General features: G+C 36.3%; 1 long non-coding RNA gene across 1 annotated transcript; it reads right to left on the bottom strand.

Annotated features, from left to right (window-relative positions):
- Positions 1-1,563: 1,563 nt before the first annotated feature.
- Positions 1,564-8,889, bottom strand: LOC139736029 (uncharacterized). Its single transcript, XR_011711236.1, has 3 exons — positions 8,822-8,889; positions 4,553-4,611; positions 1,564-1,638 (listed from the first exon to the last, which is right to left on the bottom strand). It is a non-coding gene; the product is annotated as an uncharacterized lncRNA (long non-coding RNA).
- Between the last annotated feature and the right edge of the window lie 14,362 nt (positions 8,890-23,251).

Below are 23,251 nucleotides of genomic sequence, written 5' to 3'. Positions count from 1 at the left end.
TAGTCGTTTAAATGAAAACTAGATGTGAATGTATGCTAATCATGTCGGGAATAATATGTAATTCATGTGAATTTGTGTAGGAATACTGTTTGAGTTTAAAATCCCCCTTTTCCCCATACTTATTAGATTGAAAGAAAAAATTCATGCCAAGATTGCATCTGGATGATAGAGAAATCCGGACAGAGGCAGGCCAGATAGGAGAGGTAGGAATGTAGTTGCAAGAAGAAACAAGAACACAGAGTTTGAATATTAGCAATAAATTGGTGGAAAGTGTCAAATCGACCTTGAAATATCACAAAAATCACAATCTATGTCTTTGTTTGTAGAAGGTTATATACTTTTGAAGATATTCCTGTTTGAGAAATACACTTAATAGATAAATTAAGTGCATAATGAACTTGTATATCATACATTCATATATACCATAATCTAGTTGGACAGTATCACTTGCTCGATCAACAACTTTGGGTGGTTCATTCAGCCCTTCTGCCTGACAGAGATAGAGACCTTCTTGCTCTTCACGGAAGTCTTGGATGTGCAGAAGAAGGGTGTTAGTCTTTTTTCCACTCAAAGTTTTAGATTTGATGACTGTCCCTGATGGATCATACCATTCTAGAGAAGGGGTGAAGTGGGAGAAATCTGCGGTGCATGTGACGGAGTAAGTGTTGGTAGACGTGTTGAATAGCGGGTCTCCAATGGTTACATTCACATCTGAATAGACAAAGATAGACAACAAGAGAACAATGTTTCAAAAATTGAAATGATGGTACAAGTACAGTACGGTATAACTACAGTCAAACCTGTCTATAGCAGCCATCCAAGGCAAACGAAAAAGTGGCCTTTATAGACAGGTGGCCACTATAAAGAGGTTCTTTAATATGCCTTTTCTCTCAGAGGGAAATGTTTTTAGTGGTCATATTACAGCAGGTGGCCATTATAGACAGGTGGTCACTAAGACAGGTTTGACTGTGATCTGTATGCGTGTGTGTCACACACAAACACACTGATAGCTTCTGCCCATCTGAGCATTGAGAATTTAGGGTTTCTGGGACAAACACTGAACTAGGGCTTTCTACAGCTCAGTCGGTAGAGCACCGAGCTAGCAATCCGGAGGTCTCGGGTTCGAATCCCGATGGAATCCCATTTTCTTTGCTCATTTTTTCACTAATACTACATATTTGATTTAAAACGAAATATTCAAGACATTATATGGTACATATGTTTACAAAGAGCAAATAAATGCATTGCAGCTATGCAATTTATGCAGTCAATCGCTCAGTGTGAAATAAGGACAATAAACCTGTCAAAGCCTTGAAAATGACCAAATGTGATTTTATGATTTTATCAAAAACTACAGAAGCTAAGTAGGTAAGTGACATTGGAAAGGGTAACAAGATTCTCCCAGTCAATAGCAACCCTTAGTCCCACTCACTTGGCTCACACACTTGTGTTTCTTGGTCACGTGTCTGCCCAGAAGGCTGTGGAACACCCTCACCACACCATGTTGGACAAAGCTGGCGTCTACTGCAATCTTCATTGTAGACATACTCAGATGAGATTCCAAGGATGACATCCACAGGGCAGTCTTGACATCGTTTACACACACCCTCACGTCCAGGTGGCTTGTCACAGTAATGACTGTAGAAGGAAAGACATTCGGCCCAGACCAGCCAGGCATCATTCACAAATAATACAAGTCTTTTTCTCCTTCTTTTCATTTTCTTCCTCTTTATTTTCTTTCTTATCTCCTTCTTTTCATTCATCTGCAGATAGCTTCTTCTTCATCTTTTCTTCTTTTTCTTCTCCTTCATCTCATTTTCCTTCTTATTCTTTTTTCTTCATCATCCTTCTGAGTTTATATTTATCAAACTCATTACACTCCTACAACCATCTCTGTGTGATATTTCTGTTTCACAGCTCTAAGGCATCATATGCAATCAACCTTAACAAAAATCAAAGTTCAAATACATTTCTTTTTTATAGTAGCACACTTCCATGTTGGAGAATTGGTTTTCAACCAACCTCATTACATTGGTTGATCATGCATGTTGAATACATTCTAAGTGAGAACTTACATGTAGAAAAGATGATACTTAAATTATATCAATAATATGCAAAATATATGAAGCCATATACTGCCATATTTCTTTAGGCAGATTGGTAGTGTGTGTAAAGGGAGCAGTTGTGAGTATTTGATCTTTCACATCATTTCTAAATAATGCCTTTTCACATCATTATAATGTCTCTTGTACACATACACATACACATACACAGACACAGACAGACAGACACACACACACACACACACACACACACACACACAAGCACATCAAGCCTCATTATTCCATAACATAAGTAGTTTTCTTTAGATCATGATGTTGCTAGGTGCATATTCACATATAGACTGAAATACCAGTATTTTGCATTTGTTTTCACAACATGTAAAAACAAATACGCTGTGAAATACATTGCAAAATACTGCATTTTATTTAGATAGGTACCTTAAACCTCAGGGGAAATACACATCATATGCCAAATTTGAGTGTAAATCATGTTACAAAATACCATGTGTTGTACAGTGGTATACCTAACATGGCATACTTTGTGTCTCTTCCCATTGGAAATATATGCCTACATATGCACAACACTAACCAGAAATAACATTAGTTTTTTCATAAATGAGAACAGTAGGACTACCAAGTGAATTGCTGCAGTAGATATTTTGCCAATGAGAAAGAGAACAGTACTTACATGGTAGCAACAAAAATACAGCGTTAGGTCTGATTATAAGGTGAATACATTGTTGATTACAGTGTTGTGAGAAGGAAATGAAGTACTATTGTACTGCTTGATAGTCATCGATTATGTCTGGCTGCGCTATTCAGCCTAAAACCGTTCCATTGCAAAGCAAAGCTGCCTGCAAAGTACTTTAAGGTCAGAGACATAGGAACTACACACATGAAAATAATAGCATTGTACTGAGAATTTGAACTGTGATTTCGATGCTGAATAAAACATACTGCTGTCTATCCCACACTAATCAATTACATTGGCGACATAAAGCTTTATGTATCATAATATCATGTGGGCCACCTTGATTTGATGGAAAAAATAAAATTGCTCTTTCACAAGAGAGAGAAGTGATTTAACTGATAGGAAATTGCTATCATGAAAATCATCTACAGGACAATCAGGCTCGAAAAGGCTGCAAAAAAACAAAATGAAACAAAAACAAGGATCATGACAAGAAGTCCAGATGAGCTTTATTCCTATTGGTGATTCATACTTAATGCCTGACAAGTAATAAGACTTTGTAAATGAGTCATCAAATTAGAACAAACAATCTATGGATAGTCATTATTCTTTGAACATTACTGGAAGATAAATGGAAAGAAAAGCCTTGTCATTCCCCTCGGATGGATTTGTAAAACTCAAAAGGGCCTACCATAAATGTTTGTTATATTGCTAATTGGCTTATGTTTAAATCTTCGGGATGAGAGCTCAAAACATATCCCAAAGTTCTCCAATTCATGCTGTTCAAATGCTTCAACATATTCTGCCAAGTCACAAAGAACACCCAATCTGGTTCTACATTTCCATACAAGAAAATGTAGTGCATTTACTTCTTTACTGTGCAACATGAACACCAGCATAAGCTCATAGGCCCAAATTCACAAAAATTCACCTTCGTGAATTTGGGCCATTATGTCTCACTCTAGACAATTGTGCATCACTCAAGCATACACATTTGATTACAACATACATAAGAACGATCAATTCATATAAATGTAAAATGAGCAGGTGGTATAACACATGGTCAAAAAGTGTATGTTTTAGTTAACAGATGCATAGTTAATTCAGAATAATCTCTGACAAAACCATTCAAAATATAAAAAGAAAATTGTGAAGGTATTTTTTGTGGGTTTTAGAATTCACACTAGTAAACAGTACAAACCTACAATTAATGCAATGAAAAATACAGTTGACAATATTAAATGGGTTAGTCAAATACCGGTTAGTGATTGGCTAAACAGAGTCACGTGATGGAGGTACATTTGTTATGTTCGCCTATGGGAGAACATTTTCACGTAACAAATGACAGAAGGTCTAGGACCGCGGACCGGCCACCCACGCGCGCACAATGAATTTGGCTCTGCGCGAGCGAGCGATCGAGTGCGTTGTGCTCTGCATGCATGCTGGTGGTTGCAAAGATCGTACACTGTAACTATACACAGTCCAGTAGGTCGCTGTTGTAGCGCACTGCGTTAACAGCGTCTGGTCGGGCTACGCGTAAGTACACTGATTTGGTGGTTGACGTTGACGTATTTGACTAACCCATATAATATACCAGATGATGACTTTTGTTGTCGGGAACATGTACCAAACGTTCCATCCTCAGGGTTTGAAATGCTATTTCGGGAGGCTATAAGTCCCTCGACTTTGTCTCGGGACTTATAACCTCCCTCAATAGCATTTCAAATCCTTCGGGTGGAACATTCGGTATGTTCCCTCCCCCGCCAGTCATCATCTATATAATGTTAGTCACACTTACTCAAACACACATTGGTCTGAACTGCTGCATGCTCTGACATGGTGCCATAATGCAGAAACCTAAAATACATACAAAACAGGAAAAAATATCATGACAAATCACCTCAAAATAACAATTAGCTGTGTGCTCCTCCTAACATTCAAACTTAATCAATAAGGAGGAATGCATTGTTAATTGTCAAATCAAATCTTCAAAAACTTGCATTTTTTTAGCCCTGTGCAAAACAAGACACAGATATCTAACAAAATAAACGATGTTAGTGGAAAAATGAGTGCTCGCAAAGTTAAAGTGCAAATGTATGAGTGAAAATCATTTTATGTGAAATAAAACAATGGCACTCTGGGATTTAGAAACATTTTCAATATATCTAATAGAATTTTCAAGATTTCAAGAATTTTCAGATTTGATTGTAACCAGCTCAAATATGAAGCGTAGAGTTTAACTGCAGCCAGCCCGCACGTAAAGCGCTCAGGCTCAACTGTGTACAAGGAGCGCCCCCAAGGTCAACCTTCAGAGTATGCTCATATCTGTGGAGTGAATGGTTGCCAATGTTCCTTTCTTTAACATTTCATACCTGTGTGTACAAACGTCAAGAAATAAATAAAATTTAATCCATTCATTCAGAACAAAATATAGCCAAGTTTAGTCACATCAAATATTTACATGACCAAAACAATACTGTCACAGGCTTACACAGTGATGCACTCATTCTACCACAACAACCTCAAATCACAATGATGCTCTTATATTAATCATTATGACCACAACCTACATCTCCTGTGAGCCTGTTTACAGCTGTGACAGCTGTACATGTACATGTACTTAATCACACTCGTTTAAAGTGATGGTACAGTTTAGGATGAGATGGGATTTCACGTTTCCATCGCTTTTTTATGAGGATTTTCAGATGAGAAACCTCTTATGAAATTGAAAAGAGCATACAATCCTATGGGAATTCAAAGTTTATTTGATGAAAATAGAAAGGCTGAGATATCCAAAAACAAAGAGATCCTAATAAAAGTGGGACCCATCTTTTATGAGGGTCGCTTTGTTTTACTATGGGTTTTTTTTACATCTCAGCCATTTCAAACCCGATTTTTATCAAACAAACTTTGAATTCCTCTTGGAATTGTATACTCTTTAACGTTTCATAAATCAGTTTCTTAGTACCAAGTATCTCACAAAAAGTTAAAAGCTGAATCTTCACCTCAACAGTTACTATACTAACCCTTTAAACTTGTGGTGTACGGTTTTTTACAGTTTCTTTCAATACAGTTTAACATTGTAGCGTTTTATTAAAAATGAACAAAATATTAGTATTTGCTAGGAGAGCTATAAAAACAATGTTCAAATGTATTCAAATGAAAACAAAACTTACCACTAAAGCCAAGATATTAACCACTATAGTGTGTTGTCACCATCAGGTGATCACTGAGCAAACCACATCATACTATTAAACTGTTTGTGCTATGGTTTATTCAAACAATACTATCACAAGGGAAAATTGAATATAATGGTAAATGTGGTCATTCTTCAAATCAATTGTTTTCATATAACTTGATCTTTAGACCACACCCCAAATTCTGTTAGAATCAAGGAACATCTGGCTCTGTTATTTTAAACTTGAACTACACATTGTAAGACATTGTTGAATTATTAACAATGTCTTCAGTTTCCGTACGTGCAAGGGTGATATATTGTACAAGGTGCACGTGAACATAATGCACAGGAAATGATCCTGAAAGATGTATAACTAGTGTATAATCTGACAAGGATCTTACTTGGTTTTTAACATAGTTTTATGCTCAGAGGTCAATCAGAAGAAGAGTAGAACATCATTTCCTGCAGGACTTGCTGTAAATATACTACTAAAAGTGTTTGCTAATTAATTTAAGAATTAGAAATTAAAATCAAATTCAAGATAGCAATCAAAAAGTGTAGCAAAAGGCTTTATAAGCAATAGGAACAACCCAAAACTATATTGTAACTAGGCTCCTATACTCTGATATATGACTCAATGAATAACAAATATTTGTGCAATGGCCTCCTTTTTTTTAAATGGTGTCTGTTACATATTGGTTTCACAACACAATCGAAATTAATTTTGACTTATTTGTGAACAAATGGGGCTGAACTGATGTGATATAATGAAAAAGAGATTGGGGAGTGCCAGGTGACCAATCTAGCACAGCTCATCAAAGTTTAGTTTTGTTTCCTTATTTCCCACTGGTTTTAAAACACCCTTTATCTTGAAGGGCACAAAAACAAGTACCAGCTTATTTTACAAACTTTAATAAATTCAAAGCAAAGGGATTTGGCAGTTTTTATTACAGTCAGTCCTTTACATTGTTCATTAAATACTTTTTTAAAATACGATTTTAAAATCTGGTTTAAAATCCCATATTTTAGTTGATGGTCAGCCTATTTATTCTAGAAATTTGTTTGAATCAAACATGATTTACATAGGAAATATTATCAACCCTGATGGTTCCTTCATGAATTACGACCAAATATTACAGAAATTTAATCCAGGGTCATTCTTGATTTATTTTTCAATAGTATATGCAATTCCTCAAGAATGGAAATTCACCATAAAACAAAATATGGATTGTCAAAGTGTTGTGTTACTTTCGAATCCTTGTGATCTTCTACTGAACAATTTTCTTAAATCCAAAAGAGTTTCAAATTTTTGTTACCCATACTTTGTAAAGAATCATAAAACCACACTTTCAGAGACAGACCATCAAGTAAAATGGGAAACTGATTTACTGTTGAACTTACAAGATTCTTTGTTATGGAAGTCTCGATTTTCTTTGATCTATAGATCATCGATAGAGAACAGAATTCGTAATTTTCAATTTAAGTTCGTACATAGAAAAATCGCTACTCAATATTATCTACCGGTATGTAAAATAGGTATCAGTGATTCTGCACTTTGTAATTTTTGTGACTCTCATCCACGGACATTATTACATTTATTTCTGAAATGTACCCATGTGTCATCCTTCTGGTATGAAGTATTTTTTGGCTCAAAGCTAAAAATGTCGGCAATGTTATGTTCACAGATGAAGAAATCTGTTTTGGAACTTTGCATGTTGAAAGGGGACATTTCGTGAATACAATTATCTATTATGCAAAATATTTTATATTTTCTTGTAAAATCAAAAATATCATTCCAACTCTAAATCCGTTTCTGTTTTCTATGAAGCATTTGGAAAATACAGAACGCAGCATAGCTATGAAAAGGAATTGTCTAGATTTTCATGTGAGCAAATGGCAAGCTCTTATACCATAGTTTTCTATGTTATACATGTATGTTTTTTCCATAATGTACTATTCATTATTTTGCATGTATTTGGTATATGAAGCAGCATGTGAATTGGGAAAATAAAGTTGGAAAAAAAAATACTTTGTCTGCCGTGTTATAAAGTTTAAAAACAGATCAATGCCACAGACTGTAGGTTTTAACAGCACTGAGCAGTTTGACAGTCCACTCAGATGTGTCTCTCTTGTCACATAATCCATGTGAAGCTCTCACTAAACAGGCCTACGTGAAGTTTATTGATCATGACATTATACTCATCAGAATATACATCTTTTGCACTCATAACCCATTTAAATGAAGGAAATATCTCTCAATTTATTTCTATTGACTTTTTCCTTTTTACCCACTTCTATTCTAATACATGAACTGCTCACAATATCATTTTCACTGAACTTGCACAAAACTACATAAAAAGTAATATTTTGGAAACATTGTATTTGGTAAAAAAATATTATCACATGCAATCAACATACATTTAACTCCACAGAAATTGACATTGCAAAGAAAAAAGAAATGTTCATGTAAAAGTTTTTATAATTGTATTAGTTGTTGGAAAATCAAGAAGCAAAAAAAAAAAACACAATCAAACTCTGTCAGACTCCCAGGGCACTTGCCTACTGTTACACTGAACGCTTAAAAATCCACTTGAATGTGTCTTAATATCATACAAACTACCACTCCAGGACTCTGTTGCATAAAATCATGGTACCAGTAACTTTACAATTTATAGAAACTTTCCAATTACTGGTAACTACCACAGCAATATCATTCCAGAGTCAATCAAAGCCAAGAAATCACTGAGGTATGGATATCACTGATTGCAGGGTTACAAGTGAATTTAATTGTTACTGACTGGTACAAAGTAACCATAGCGTTAGGCAACAGGGCCCTTTATCCAGCTGGTATCTGGAATGGAGGGGAAACTGCTTTAAAATCAAACGTACCAGAATCAACAAGATCCACCTGCATTCTTGTGAAACCATCATTATTTCAGTTTGCTGCTGTCAGCCAGGACTTGTAGAATGTACAGCAGACTTGAGAAGAGTAAGCACAGCTGTATGGGAAAAAAAGAAAATGACATTATAGAACTATTTGGCAAATTTTCTATTTATCTTGACCTCGATTTCGACCCACGGTGTTTATAAACGAAGACTGGTTGAGTGCATCCTCAAATATCTGACTACATCATCATCTGACAAAAGAGCACATTACATGAACAGAAACAAGTTGTGTACGGTACCTGCATCATGGTCAGAGATACAGTATATCTGACCATGATGCATTTTCTCTTTGCCTCAAGAAATATTCATACTCCCAAGTTCTCAGTTTATTCATATTGCACAAGGTCCCACTGCTAGAAAAATAAATGATTTGATGAAGTTTGGGAGGAACAGATTCAAAAACATTCTTGAAATATTTGCCCTACTTAAGGTATATTGAAATTTACAAAGTGCAAAGCACAAAGTGCACCTTTTACAACATTTTTCTTTTTCAACAGTTGGTGCAAACAGTATCATCAATATCATGGTTTAATGAAGTATCACATTATTGACTTTATGATCAGTGGTGGATCCAGGGGGAATGCACCAGGCACGCACCACCCCCCTTTATTTTTTGTTAAAACAAAAGAATTTAATTTTGTAAAGGTGCCCCCTCTTTACGGAATTCCTGGATCTGCCCCTGATGATAGTAAAAACCAATCCTTCCCTCTCCAAAAAGAAAGGTATATTTTCTGAATTATCTTCTTGTACAAGATGATCCACTGCTTACTGGCCATAAAGAATACATCTCTCTGAATGAAATTGGGATAGAAAGGGCATGGTTTTGCATCACCCATGTTTGGTCAGATGTTTTAATAGGCACACACTCATTCTTCCTCAGATCAAATAGAATGGCAGGGGATAGAAAAGAATGGAATTGTCTCCCCTCATCAGTTGTTACTTTATCATCCCTAAGTACTTTCAAAACAGAATTAAAAATGATCACAAAATCAGCATGTAAGTTGGTAACTGACCATCACATACAACATACCTCCAGTCTGAAACCAACTTCTAATCTAAACCTCTTCTTATGGAACCTTTTGGAGGGTATCTACCAAGTACTAAGTATAGGTCATCCTAGACAGAAATATCCGTCCGTCTGAATCGCAGAGTCTTTTATTTTCATTGACATTTTCATTCTTTTCCATATAGGAGGGATCCGTAAAGCCAGACGCAGTCTCCGTGGAACATATACCTGATGACCAGATACAGACCAATCTTTTGGTCATTAGCCTCTTGGCCATGGAGCTGCAAGAGGGATTACTATATGCTGTTATTTTCGTGAGGGTTTAATTTTCGCAAATTTCGCGAATCAGTTGTACCGCAAATTTAACATGCGAAAATGACTCCATACGCTGTGTTAATAGAGCATTAACCTAAGGCTAAGCATCCGCGTCGATTTGCGAGAACAACATTCGCAAAAATAACAGCGTATACAGTACCTCATCAAGTATCAAATGCAATCCACCTGACAAGCTATGGTAGTCATAACAAATCTTCATTACAAGTTAATTACACCAGATCATTTCTGTCCACACACTGTATTTCTTGTTTCCATCTGAGTGAATATCTCTAGAAAGCCCTGTAATATTACAGCAGTGCATCATCAAACTGAGAAGCATTCAGTTTTCAACTCAGTGTGGGCCTACTACAACAGGCAACAGAAGCCACTTAACCACTTGGCCTGCTCTTTGCTGCAATGTTCAGAACTGTTTTTTCCACCATTTTGTAAATCTTGTCTCCTTGAGCTATTCATCCTTGCTATGTGATGATGCCAAGGTGCAGTTTTGCCCCATACACACTCAGGTGGGCCATTCTCCGAAAAGGGGCACCAAAGGGCATTTTTGTGTCTCCAACCTTCTCTAGGCCATAAAACACGATTTTTTCATCAGGAAACCAATTTTTTTACTTTTATTTATACTAGAGAATATAATGAGTAAAATTAAAATCAACTGAGGTCACAGCACCTCATGAAAAAATTGTATACGACAACATGAAATATATATTTGTTGATTTTACCCATGTCTCCAGCCAACTCTGTGATTATATTTCACGCTCTCGCTCTTTACCGTAATATCAGAAATCTATGTTTTGTTCACTAATTTATAGTGCCTTCGGTGCCTAAATAAAAAAGCATAATGCTTAGCGAAAAAAAGATTTGTATATTTTTTTCTGCGATCTTAGCGATGGTGTCTCCAAATCTCCATAAGATACGTTACTTTTTGTATGACGCCCTAAAAAATATGAAGACAATAAAGCAGTGATCTGTATGTCGGTCTAGTGAATGAAGTCCATTTCAAGATTATATAAATACAAATAGTGTATTCTGAAACTCTATAATGATAAATATATTCAGACACAAAGTTTGCAATTGTGTATGTTACGATAAGCTGAAATAAGATACGTTACTGAAACTTTGCTCTATTGCAGAAAAAGTACTTTGTTGATAGAGTTATAATGCATTTTTCTTTAAAGCACATTACATTGCTTGTATTCATACATGGGAGTTACGAAAGAAAAAGTTGTTATTTTGTGAAAACACAATGTTGAACATTAAGGCCGTCAAATACGTTACCGTCAAATACGTTACCGTCAAATACGTTACCGCATAAAGTGCATAAAATAGGCGCAACGCACTTTGCGCTAATTCTCTAATTTTGCATAACCTAATGGTTCTCTGCTCTTCAAAGCATGGCGGCCACTTTGAGCATGATGTTGCATTACGTTTAGTACCGAGAGTTTGAGGGAGATGTAAGGCTTCTCGCCGTTTGTTATTCGTCCCGGCTACGTGGTTGGTAAGAATTTCATTTTTGAATATCAGCAGAGTATAGTTCATTTATTTATTTGACTAGTATGACACATTTGAGAGTTATTTAATGTTGATGGAACAGTTATACCGCTTAAAGACATCTTGCGTACGCATGATATTGTTTTGTGTGTGTGATAGCTCGCATGTACGTTACCCTGCATTGGCACGGTAACGTATCTTACCCGACTGGTAAGGAATCTTATTGGATGATAATATCATGTTCTTACGTACACGACGACTATATATATTATATTTATGTGTTATTTATTAGTAAATAATATGCATATAAAACTCCCATGCTAATATTTCCCCTCTCTGTTTGTCTCTCGTGTATTTTACAAAGAAAAAGACATGGGTAAAATGCTTGCTGAGATACAGAAGGCCTATGGATACAGAGAGAAAAAGAAAAAGAGTGACCCCACGTTTCTAGCGAAGGAGCGGAAAAGACAAATCCATTATCGCGTTCCTGTTTCTGATCAAGACATGTCGACTCTTGAAAAAGGAAAATAATGACGTGTTTATATTTCATTTTTTTCGGAAAAAATTTCTTTTTTTGAAATGAGCAAATTAATGATGTAATCCCCTCACAATTTTCTACACATTTTATTTTCAGACATCCTCAAAATTTAATATATCATATATGATTTAGTATAAAGCTTTCCCTCTATTAATCCAGAATGAATGACAGATGATATTTGTTCTGACATATCTTAATATCAGGGTATGTTTTTTGCCTGTACAGGTATTCTACAAAAAAGTAAGAATTTCAAAAATGTCATGTATAACATAATGACAAATTATGAGCGGATGACATCAACGACTTGCTCATTAGAATCTTCATAAAGACTGGTCAAGAAATGTTTTCTGAAGATGTGAAATTTAGAAATGTATTATCTTCCTTACTTGGTATACTCGGATTGTATTTTTTGCTTCTCTTCCTTCTTAATTTTATTAATTTCGACCCGGATTTTCCCTTTAAAACTTGCCACATTATGTACAGGGGCAACGTAATGTTTATTGTCAACTGATACGTGGAAGGAGAATATTTATGATTCCTTAATCTAGTTTTTTATTTTGTCTTGGCTCTCTATGATTGTAAAATAAAAATATGAAGATGTGGAATACGTCAATATAGTGTAAGTTTTAAGATACCGAAATGTTTGAGTGAATGATGAATCAGATGTGTTAATGCAGAGAAGTTTTAGTTTACTTGAGGGTTGTGTCGGTTACGTTATTTCCACCATTATCTAACGTATTGCTCCGTGGCTTTTTTAAAACAAATTTCATGACAGGACATGTGGAAATACATTGATACATTATACAAAGCTTCTGACACCTATATGCAACGTGACTACTTGCTGGGAGTGAAATCTTTTATACTATTTTAGAAGGTTCTTTTGGGTCTTTTTGTTAGGAGCAGAGCCGAAACACATGTAGAGCCCAAGTGAACATTGTCTTTATAAGATTAAACTGTCAGCAGTCAAATACGTTACCTTTATACGTTGGAAGTGAAATATTTGTCTGTTCACTTGGAGCTATTCAACTTCATCATGTTGTTCCAAACTGAATAATGTTGCATATCTATATGCGTTAACAGAGGGACAGAACTACATAATAGGCTGTACATTGTCCATTAGATATCAAAAGTTTCAGTCATTATTATTTGAAACAGAAATATAGTTACGTCTCGGGTTAACTTTTTTGTGTATGTTATCGATTAATAATTTTACTAACTGAAATATGTCAAATCGATTATCCGAGGTTATGATATGTTCTAGGTGGCTATAATACTTTGATGTAGACAATATGCAAGGGCGAGTCTATCATCATGTTACTTTATAATTCACAGTAACAACATTTTGTAGTATAGATGTCTGTCAGATACGTTACCACATCGACATGACCGTATATCTTCCTTGCACTCGTATACATAGATTTGATTTTTATTGTTGATATTGTTCCACCTTAATAATGCCAGATATCTGATCAATAAGATAACAGAAGAAAATGGACTATATTGTACATTTTAAATCAAGTTTCAGTCATGCATTTCAAACAGAACATAATTATGTTATTGCGTAAAGTTTGTTAATGCATGCACATAATGATATCATGATGAATGTATGACTTTGTATTACTGAGCAGTGTCAAGGCGATTAACTAGGGTTATAAATATGTATGTTTATGGTTGGTAATTCATTTGGATGTAAGATATAAAGCAAGACTGAGTTTATCGTCATCTTGAGATACAAATCTAGGTAACGAAATTTTGTGGAAGAAGTATATCAGATATGTTACCATTTTTTTTTCTTTCCTTGTAACTCGAAATGTATGAAATCTGTTGTAAAGTGCGCTTGCAATTAGCTTTCTTTGATAATTTCAGTACTTATGTATGACTTTTATTACTGTGTCAAAGCAATATAAGATCAAAGTGTATTAGAGATAATAATTGCAATATAGGGTTGTGTATCTTATACGAAAATATATAATTTTGGCGCTGATTTTAACTTACAGGCTTCAAACGTCAATCCTTTTTTTTTACATCTGGACCGATCAAAGTTCAAGAATTACTGTTTAGTCATGTGCGCATATTAGTTACGTTTACATTGAAATAGATATTTACACTAATGGTCCACAAATGATACATCCACAGCCATTTTCTTGTCTAAAGCCTAATGGTAACGTATCTGACAGGTGGTAAAAACTATGAAAAAATGTGTTCAAGTTCAATGCTATTTCTTGAAAAATGTGTTTGTGTCAAAAATCACCCGTTGGTTGTTATGTGTTCTCAAAGTATTACAGTTTCTGAATTCAAATGAGTTTCGTGACTTTTTTAATGTCGAAATTTTATAGTTTGTCCAACCCTGTTGGTGCCCTTTTGTGGAGAATGGCCCAGGTATCAAGGACTGTTTCAAGAATTAGCTACTGAGATAGTACTACCGGTATCTGTCCATATTCCACCGGTTACTAGGCCGCTCATGCGCCCGTGGCGCGTGCAGCTAGCGGGGCTGGTGTGCTCCTTTCTGCTGGGCTGGCCGGGCGGGTGGCTGGCTGTGCACACAGCTCAGGCTGTTGAGGCTACACCACTGCGTAGGCTATAGTGAGAAGGGCTTACGGGTCTACATTATTGTTTACAATCATCACGAAATCATAATGTCCTAAATCTTAAAGAACCATACATACCTTTTGTTGAAGGTCTGCTTTTTAGTATCTTGCGCGTATTCATTCATCACAGCAGGGCTCGTTACCAGCCGGTCTATCAATCATGCTTGTACCATGAACCTTCCTGATACAACTGACGACTGCAGGCGATCGCCCTCGAGCGCGACTGACTGACCGTCTACAATCGCGGGGAATCCCCCACTTCAGCTGCTCAGCTGCTCACTTTTCAGAAAGCGCACACTTTTTTATTTCAGCGACTCACGCATGCTGTCCAATCAGAGTGACTTTCACTAACCAGGAGGTTTGGATCAGTCCGAGCTCAGACTGTCTAGAGTTATTCTCATTGGAAAAAAAATAAACCAGAGAGGTGAGTTCCCACCTCCCTGACTTAACTCATTTTATGATACCGTTCCTTTTGTAGGAACAGTTATGTTTAGAGTGTCACAGTGTCATTGATGTATGAATAAGACATGAAATTATCGTTACCTTGGAAAAGTACAGACAAATGTACAGAATCTCGTCGAACTCGGATTTTTATCACGCATTGTGCATTTGGAATCTAAGAACGTCTTATCCTTTACAGAAAACAAGTCTAGGCCTATACTGGATAGTATTTTGTATTTTGTATTTATTTATTTACCACTTGTGGGATGGATAGCCCTTTCAGCAAATTGCTGTTTTTCGAAGGGGTCCAACCAAAGTAAAAACAACATAACAATACACAAAACATTCAATAGGGGAGAGTAGTAAAAAACAACAACAACAAATGAAAAAAATGACTGTACAAGAAATACACAAATTTAGCTGAAACAGTGAACAAATATAAGTATACGCGAGGTACATATAAGGAAAAAAAGAACTCAAACAATAAGGAGCAAAAAAAAAACAGAGGTAGGGAGGAAAAAAAAGAAGAGAGAGAGAAAAAAAAAGAGCTAAACAAAACAATATCTCGTACATTATACCAAATCAAAATGCCATAAACTCAATAATGTAAAGCCTTCAATGCAATTGGAATGGTCTTCAAATAACGTTTAAAACTCTCTACTGAAACAAATTTACCATATATCATATCTAGGTCATTCCATAATTTTGCGCCACGATAAATCAAAGATCGTATACGATAATCAGTTTTGGGTTGGGGGAGTTTGAGTTTATGTTTGCCAGATCTCGTTACATATGGGGTTTCACGCACATGAAACATACTGCTTAAATATGATGGAAAAAATTATGGGTTATTTGGTACATAACGCATGCTGAGTGTTTTCTCCAACGCACACTAAGTCTTTCTAGTTTAAGTACATCATACAAATTTTGCGAAGGAAATAAATAATCCACATTCAGTACAATCCGAAGTGCCCGATTTTGTAATACTTGTAATTCATTAACATTTTGTATTATGCTGTTGAATACCCGTAACGATACTTTCAAATTGACCTATATAGTCCATGGGCCAAGACCAGATTTTTACGATATTGGTACCACTTAAAGGGACAAATTCTGCTTATGCATTTTGAAATGGTATGTATCTGTAGATGATATTTTGCTATGATAGCAATTCCAGAGAAGTAGCTTAGTCTCAGTATCAGCCGTTAACCCTCATAACTCCAAATACCTTTTTTAAGCTCGGTAAACCATGGAGGGCACAATCCGCTCCCTCTATCATTTCAATATTTTTCTATCAATTGCTCTGAAATGAGGCACAACTGTAACTCAAGACATACTCTACAAAATGGCACCATCAAAACTTTTCTTGGAAACCACAAAGAGGGAGCAATTTGTCAAAATACAAAGAAAACAAAGAGAATTCCATTAATTAACTAATTCTAAGACATATGTCTGGCAGTCAAGGCGAAATTGCAAATAGTTTTTGCTGTTGATTTCTATCTAGACATATAAAGACACATTTGAACTTCATTTTAACCTTTTCGGAGCATTTACAGGTCCAAATCTTAAGAAAATGGTGTTTACCACAGAAAAAAAAAATCAAGACAAAACACAAGAGGGCGCTGTAGTTTTTTCAAACATAATTGAATACTTCCTTTAAAAGTATAAAATTTTATTATTTTTTATGTTGTGAATACATAAGATAATAAGTAACAAAATAAGGGTCAAAATGCGAAACGGAACTTGCTTATGTTTATTTGTTGCCATGGTAACCAAAATACGTTAACACTAATCAAACATATCTTATACAACGTATATGCGTAATAAGTTTCGGGAAACGACATCAAATTTGGAGGTGATCAGACAATATATCAAACTTATAGTGAGCAAAATTAAAATTTTCAGTATCAACGGAGCACCTTTCTCTCCAAATTTTTTTTTTTTATTTATTTAATTCTCTCCAAATTTTTGCTATTTTAGTTTTTTGGAGATAACAACAATTCATCCACTGTCACATAAACAAATGCGAGGGAATCCCCATTCCACACACGCGAGCTGTTGCATTCTTCGTGTTCTTAGAGTTGTTATTCAACTATGCGATCAACACTTTGGAGAATATTTGGGGGAAAGAGTGAAAAAAACACGGCATTTCAAAGGACACTATCAATGGCGAAATTGTGTCTGTCACCTTTTGTCAAAATCATGATTACTATATTCGTAATCAAATAATTCTGTACCACTCCAAATAACCAACATTTCGATATCATTTTGACATATGCACCTCAACAAACAACTCCCAAGTACCAAAACGTCAATAGCGAGATATCTACATATTCAGCAAAATTAAGAGCGCAACGAGAGATAGCAAAACATCCTTCTTAATACTTATAATTCTGCAAAACGGGTGAGTTAATGTTACTAAATATACGAAACACTCTTCAGAGCAAATTTACTTCGACACCTAATGGAAAGGATAAAGTGACAGGAAATAGGATAGATAGTGCCATGATAATCATACCAAAAGATATACGAAAAACGAACATTAATTCTAATTCAAACAAACTAATGAGCAAACACAATATAGGCACGCAGATGTATATTATGGACATTAATCGAAAAGAGAGAGTTTTGGGGCGGCTTTGTTCTACTGTCTTGTTTTTATATACGATTTTCGATGTACTGGGGAGTAGCAAATCTCCGCAAATGCAAATAGAGCTATGTCGACGGAGCAAATTAGTGCTTGTTGCAGAGTATTGTCAGAATTTTCAGAGCAATTGCATTTTGATAGAGTTTCATAAGTCTGGAACAGGGAAGAATTATTATAACGATCCCCTCTGACACAAGGTTTAAAAAAAAATTCCAAGTAGATATCGAGAAACAAATAGAATTGCTAAATCGAAATTACTTTGCTCCTTGCCATGCGTCATGCTAGAATAACCAAGTTGAGAGAAGCACAATTAACAACCTCCCCCCCCCCCAAAAAAAAAAGGATAATTTCTTCAATTGTTGAATGACTTACTCAATATCTGATAAATCATTTGAAAATGTGATGTACATGTTAAAAAAAAAAGTCTGGTTTGGGGGTAAAAGTCTAGGAATGGGAATGGACAAAACCCTCCAATTCCCTTACTGTATACAACCCATATGGGGTACGACCGCGGCCATTTGCTGGTATCAATATCTGCAAATACCTTGTTTGAGGCTGTTATCTAACTTTATATATAATGGAATTTACATCAGTACTCCGCTCTTCCGCTCTGTATAATCTCATCATTTTGAACTGCCATCTTTATTGTGATTACTCCATAATTCCAATTTTCATTGTTCTTCCAAACAGGAAATTTATTATCACTTATCTTATTATAATAATATGTAAGCCTTGATTAAGCTATGTCTTAAAATTATTCATTGATTCAATAGTCACTCATCCAGATGTAGCCCTTGAATTGGCTATAAAACTGCTCGGCAAAAGATATGAAAATATGCACAGTGGAATGTAGCAATTTATCATAGAAATAAATTTCCATGGATATTTTAGCGAGAAAATGAATGGCAACGAATGATAAGAAAATACCGTTTTGCGGTAACGTCTCCCATTCCATACATTTTTTCCTACATAAAGAGAGGTACCATGTAGAACAGCAGTTGGATATGGCCGCGGATGCCTTGAACGTAGACTATCACTCCACAGACACCGCGTTCAAAACAGCGCGCTCTGTATAGAGACCGCGCTTTATCGTTCTGTGTATAGTCTCGGTTCAGACGCGCGGGCTGATTATTAAAGCCCAGAATGCATTGATTAAAGACTACATTTTTCATGACTAAGCTACTTATTTGGAATTGCTATCATAGTTTGATACACTTATATATCCCTAACAAACAAAACGGCACCACAAAGGTTTTGTCCCTTTTGGTGGTACCAATATCTGACCTGGCCCATGAACTAATATACTAAAAAGTGTGTCTAAATTATCAATTCCTGTGATGCGAGTGTGGTGTTTTTGCCGTCTTTTTTGATTAAGATAATGCATCGTTTCCAAACCGGCTAAACTCCATTCGCTCATGGTATATAAACACCACCAAATGCATGCTATCTTAAACGGATGAGATTCCTAATTATGGACTCAGACCTCACAAAAATAGAACGTCCCACACAGAGTTCATTACATTTCGTATTTATGAGTATCCAATAAAAAATAAGGAATATATATGTATATATCATATACATCTGTGACTCAGCATCCCTGTCATGCCCGTGTCATGACATTATCACTTTCTTTTTTCTCTCTCTCTAAGAATTCATCTCGAGTAATTGCGGAAGTTGGTTCATTCTGAATATCAACGAGTGGCAGGGGATCCCCCCCCCCCCCCACATCAAGAGGGGATTTCCCCCTCTCACCTTGCCGTATACCCCCTGCATTGCTATGCGCTGTGTATATAGTCAATGACTTTTGAGACCGATGACCATGAAAATTATTTCAACCTGTTCCTTCCTTGTTTCTTTTACCCATGATATTCAGAGATGTATTCATTCGGCCCGCAAATAGGAAATAAAACGAAATAAAATCATGTAAGACGTCATGAAAACAATGAATAAACCATAATAATTTATAGTAGGTGAAAATTGGCACGTATTCATGATCAGATGCTTCAATACCATGTACTAGTATACTGCGACTAAAAAGTAAGACAGAAGAACATTAGATATGAAACTGGAGCACTTGGCCGGGGTACGCGTTCGAGCAGATAGATCGTATCCCTAACCCCCCCCCCCCCCCCCCCCCCCCCCCCATCCCATTTGGATGACTTTTCAGGCAGAAATGTTGCATTAAGAAATAATCAATGAACATAACATGTCATTCTATGAAAGTTGGAACTTGAATGAGGGCACTGTCAATGACAACTTTTGTTACCTAGAATAACCCACATAAACCTTCATCACAAGTTTGAATAAAATCCGACGAAAAATGTGGCTGATAGAGCACCAGAACCTACAAGAAAATAAGATCAATGAAGATGTGACATGGTATCCAAGTCGGAACACTGAGGGCGCTGTCATCACAAACTGTTGCCTTCCCTTCATGAAGAATGACCATCCATACACCTCCTTTATAGCAAGTCTGAATAAAATCCATAGAGTAACAATAAAAATATCGCATAAATGAGCATTTCTGCATTTTTTTATCTGATCAGGATGACCTTTGACCCCGTAAAAGGTGGAATAGTGAGGGCAGCATTACCGATATAGGTATAGGTGTTTATAGATTTGACTCTACCAATAATAAAAATGGTCAAGAAACATGGCCAGTAGGCACCTATCATAGTTAATGCAGACACAAGCATCAAACCCTGAGAATTGTACCTTTAAGTTTTGGTGTATAAAGACGAAACAATCGAGGGCGCCACAACTAAAAACGATCAGTCTTCGTTTTACCATGCTATTGTAAGCCTACACCTTCATGTCAAATTTGAAGATGACCCGAGAAGAAAATAATGCAGCCGATATAGAGCGCTCACAAGAAAATCTCTGCGGCCGACGCGGCGGCGGCGCAAGGAATTTTTACATAGTACATTGTATCTCCGAAGTATATGTTCTCTGTAATAAAACATTAAAATTTAATAATGTAAACCATGACAATTATTGAAGCTCATGTGAAAATTTGCACGTACTGGTATGATAATGGGCTTTAAATGTGCGTCTAACTCAATATTGAATCAAAGGCATAAAACACGATGTTGATTCTTTTTTTTTTCTAGCACGTCTAAGGGTAAGTTAAGAGTTAAACAAATCTTGAGGCTGCACATGCAAATGCTTGATATCTGGATATTATTTGTGTTTTACGTGTGATGGGTTTCCAGCAAAGACTATCTCCGAAGATTGTAACTATTACGGGCATGCTTCTTATGTAGGGCCTAAAGACCTACAGATTCTGTCGATCCGCAGAGCGTAATTCGGGGGGAGACCACGCCAGTTACACGCCATGAGCGCGGTGCTATAATGAGCAGTTAGAAGTTTGCTATAACAGGTTTATGTTCTCCTCTTACTCCAGTCCTGCATGTGCTTCATGGCTGGTGATGTATTCCTGGAAAAAACAAAAACAAAGAAGAAGATGACTTCAAAATGACGTCAACATCATCATACATCATCATCATCATCATCATCATCATCATATTATATGTTACATATGTTACATAATAATGTTACTCTTATTCGTACCTATGCACTATACATATAAAAAACATAATGTATTTACAGTGTTTTATATTTTGTAGTATTTCTCCATTCCGCAAACAATATAATTTTTTGTGTATTATGTAGATAGGTCCCTGGGCTGCCACGTGCTCAAGCTTTTGCTTATAGTGGCAGTCCTTCTTCCGCATAATTTCTCAGATAATTATTTGGAAAATTGGTAATACGATTTATAATTTGTTAATAAAATTAATTTACACAGCAATTTTCCTTCTTTGAATCATGTACTTGTAATCTGCTTACTGATATTCCATGTGATATTACTGAAAATAATTTTGATTTATGTATGAAATTGTGTTGGAAGAAAAATAATTCAAACAAACAAAAAAACAAACAAATAATGATGTTTTCTTTATCAACACCACAAACACACACTCATCTCAACCGCAAGTCACTGTTTTACAGGTCTTAGCAACAGTGCGATCATTGATGGCGCTCAGTTTAGGTCATGCCATTTAGCACCTACTCTACCCCCACCCCATTCTGTAAAACAAAACAAAACAGAACAAAACAAAACAAAACAAAACAAAACAAAACAAAACAAAACAAAACAAGAAGAAGAAGAAGAAGAAGAAGAAGAAGGGATTCCAGGCGGAGGATTGTCAACGAATTCGAAAAAGTAAAAAATTAAGCTTGTTAAAATTCCGAAGGTTCGTCAATCCTAAAAAGAAAGACAAATGCCATCTGACGAACCTTCGAAATTACGAGTCATATTCCTTTTTCAGATTAACGAACCTTCGGGTTAATGAACCTTAGTTCAACTTTCGGAATGACAACGAACTGTGCTGTGACCAGCCAGCGGTGCCTTGAAATAGAATCAGAAAATAAAAAGATAAGTCAGGTATCAGCCAGTCAGAATTGAGCATTCACAGACCTTATACGTGTTTGATTATCTGACTTATTGTTATATTATGCTATATGTTTGATCTCAACTTTCATGCGACAGCTTTAGAGCCACATGGGTATACATATCCTTGTCTTCGAACACGGTTCCACTTCCTGATCGGCCCTGTTTTTGAAGAGTTAAAATTGATTGTATAGTTTATTTCAACTGTAAGTCTATGGCAGCCTGTGTGGTAAGGAAATTTAAAATTGATTTTATCTTTTGATAAAACGGCGCACACCTGCTAAAGCAGCTGTCGGCTCACGCACCTATTGGGGGCGTAAGTCTCATTTCAGGAACTGAAATATTGAGTGCTTGGGCCACGTTGCGCCGTATGTACTTATGCGCCATGCCAGGGAGCAGAGTGCAGAGTATTATGCAACAGCCATTGCATCGTGTGGCCCATGCATGCCGACGGTATGGGTACACCGTATACGCCTGTGTGCCTAGCTGGTACCATGTACAGTACCTGCCATTCGCGGTGCAGGTGAGCCGAAAGCAACCGGGACCGGTCCGGTAAACTCCAATGTTGCCTACCTCTATGAACCATCCCGAATTTGCAGCATTCAGGCAGTTTGACCCTACATGGCTACACTACATGTTTTTGCAGAAATAGCGAGGCTTTTGGTGTCATTACGTGATGTTCTCACAATAGAAGGAAGTTTGCGGTCGTATGATTGCATTCAGGAAGTCCGCTGTTGAAAATTGAGTGGTAATAATAGAGGAAGCTTCAGTACAACAAGTGCAACCTGTCTGTACATGCCGGTAGTCACACGGCCCGGGCCACCACAGGATCAGGACAGGGGGCACGTTCATGAACATGCGCTTTACATCTCGGGTGTCATC

The sequence above is a fragment of the Diadema antillarum genome, unplaced genomic scaffold, assembly GCF_040938485.1.
Source record: "Diadema antillarum isolate AM-2024a unplaced genomic scaffold, OU_Dant_1.0 seq00000619_RagTag, whole genome shotgun sequence".
Classification (NCBI taxonomy): domain Eukaryota; kingdom Metazoa; phylum Echinodermata; class Echinoidea; order Diadematoida; family Diadematidae; genus Diadema; species Diadema antillarum.
The sequence above is the reverse complement of the archived record's forward strand: the minus strand, read 5'-3'. Positions and strand labels throughout refer to the sequence as shown.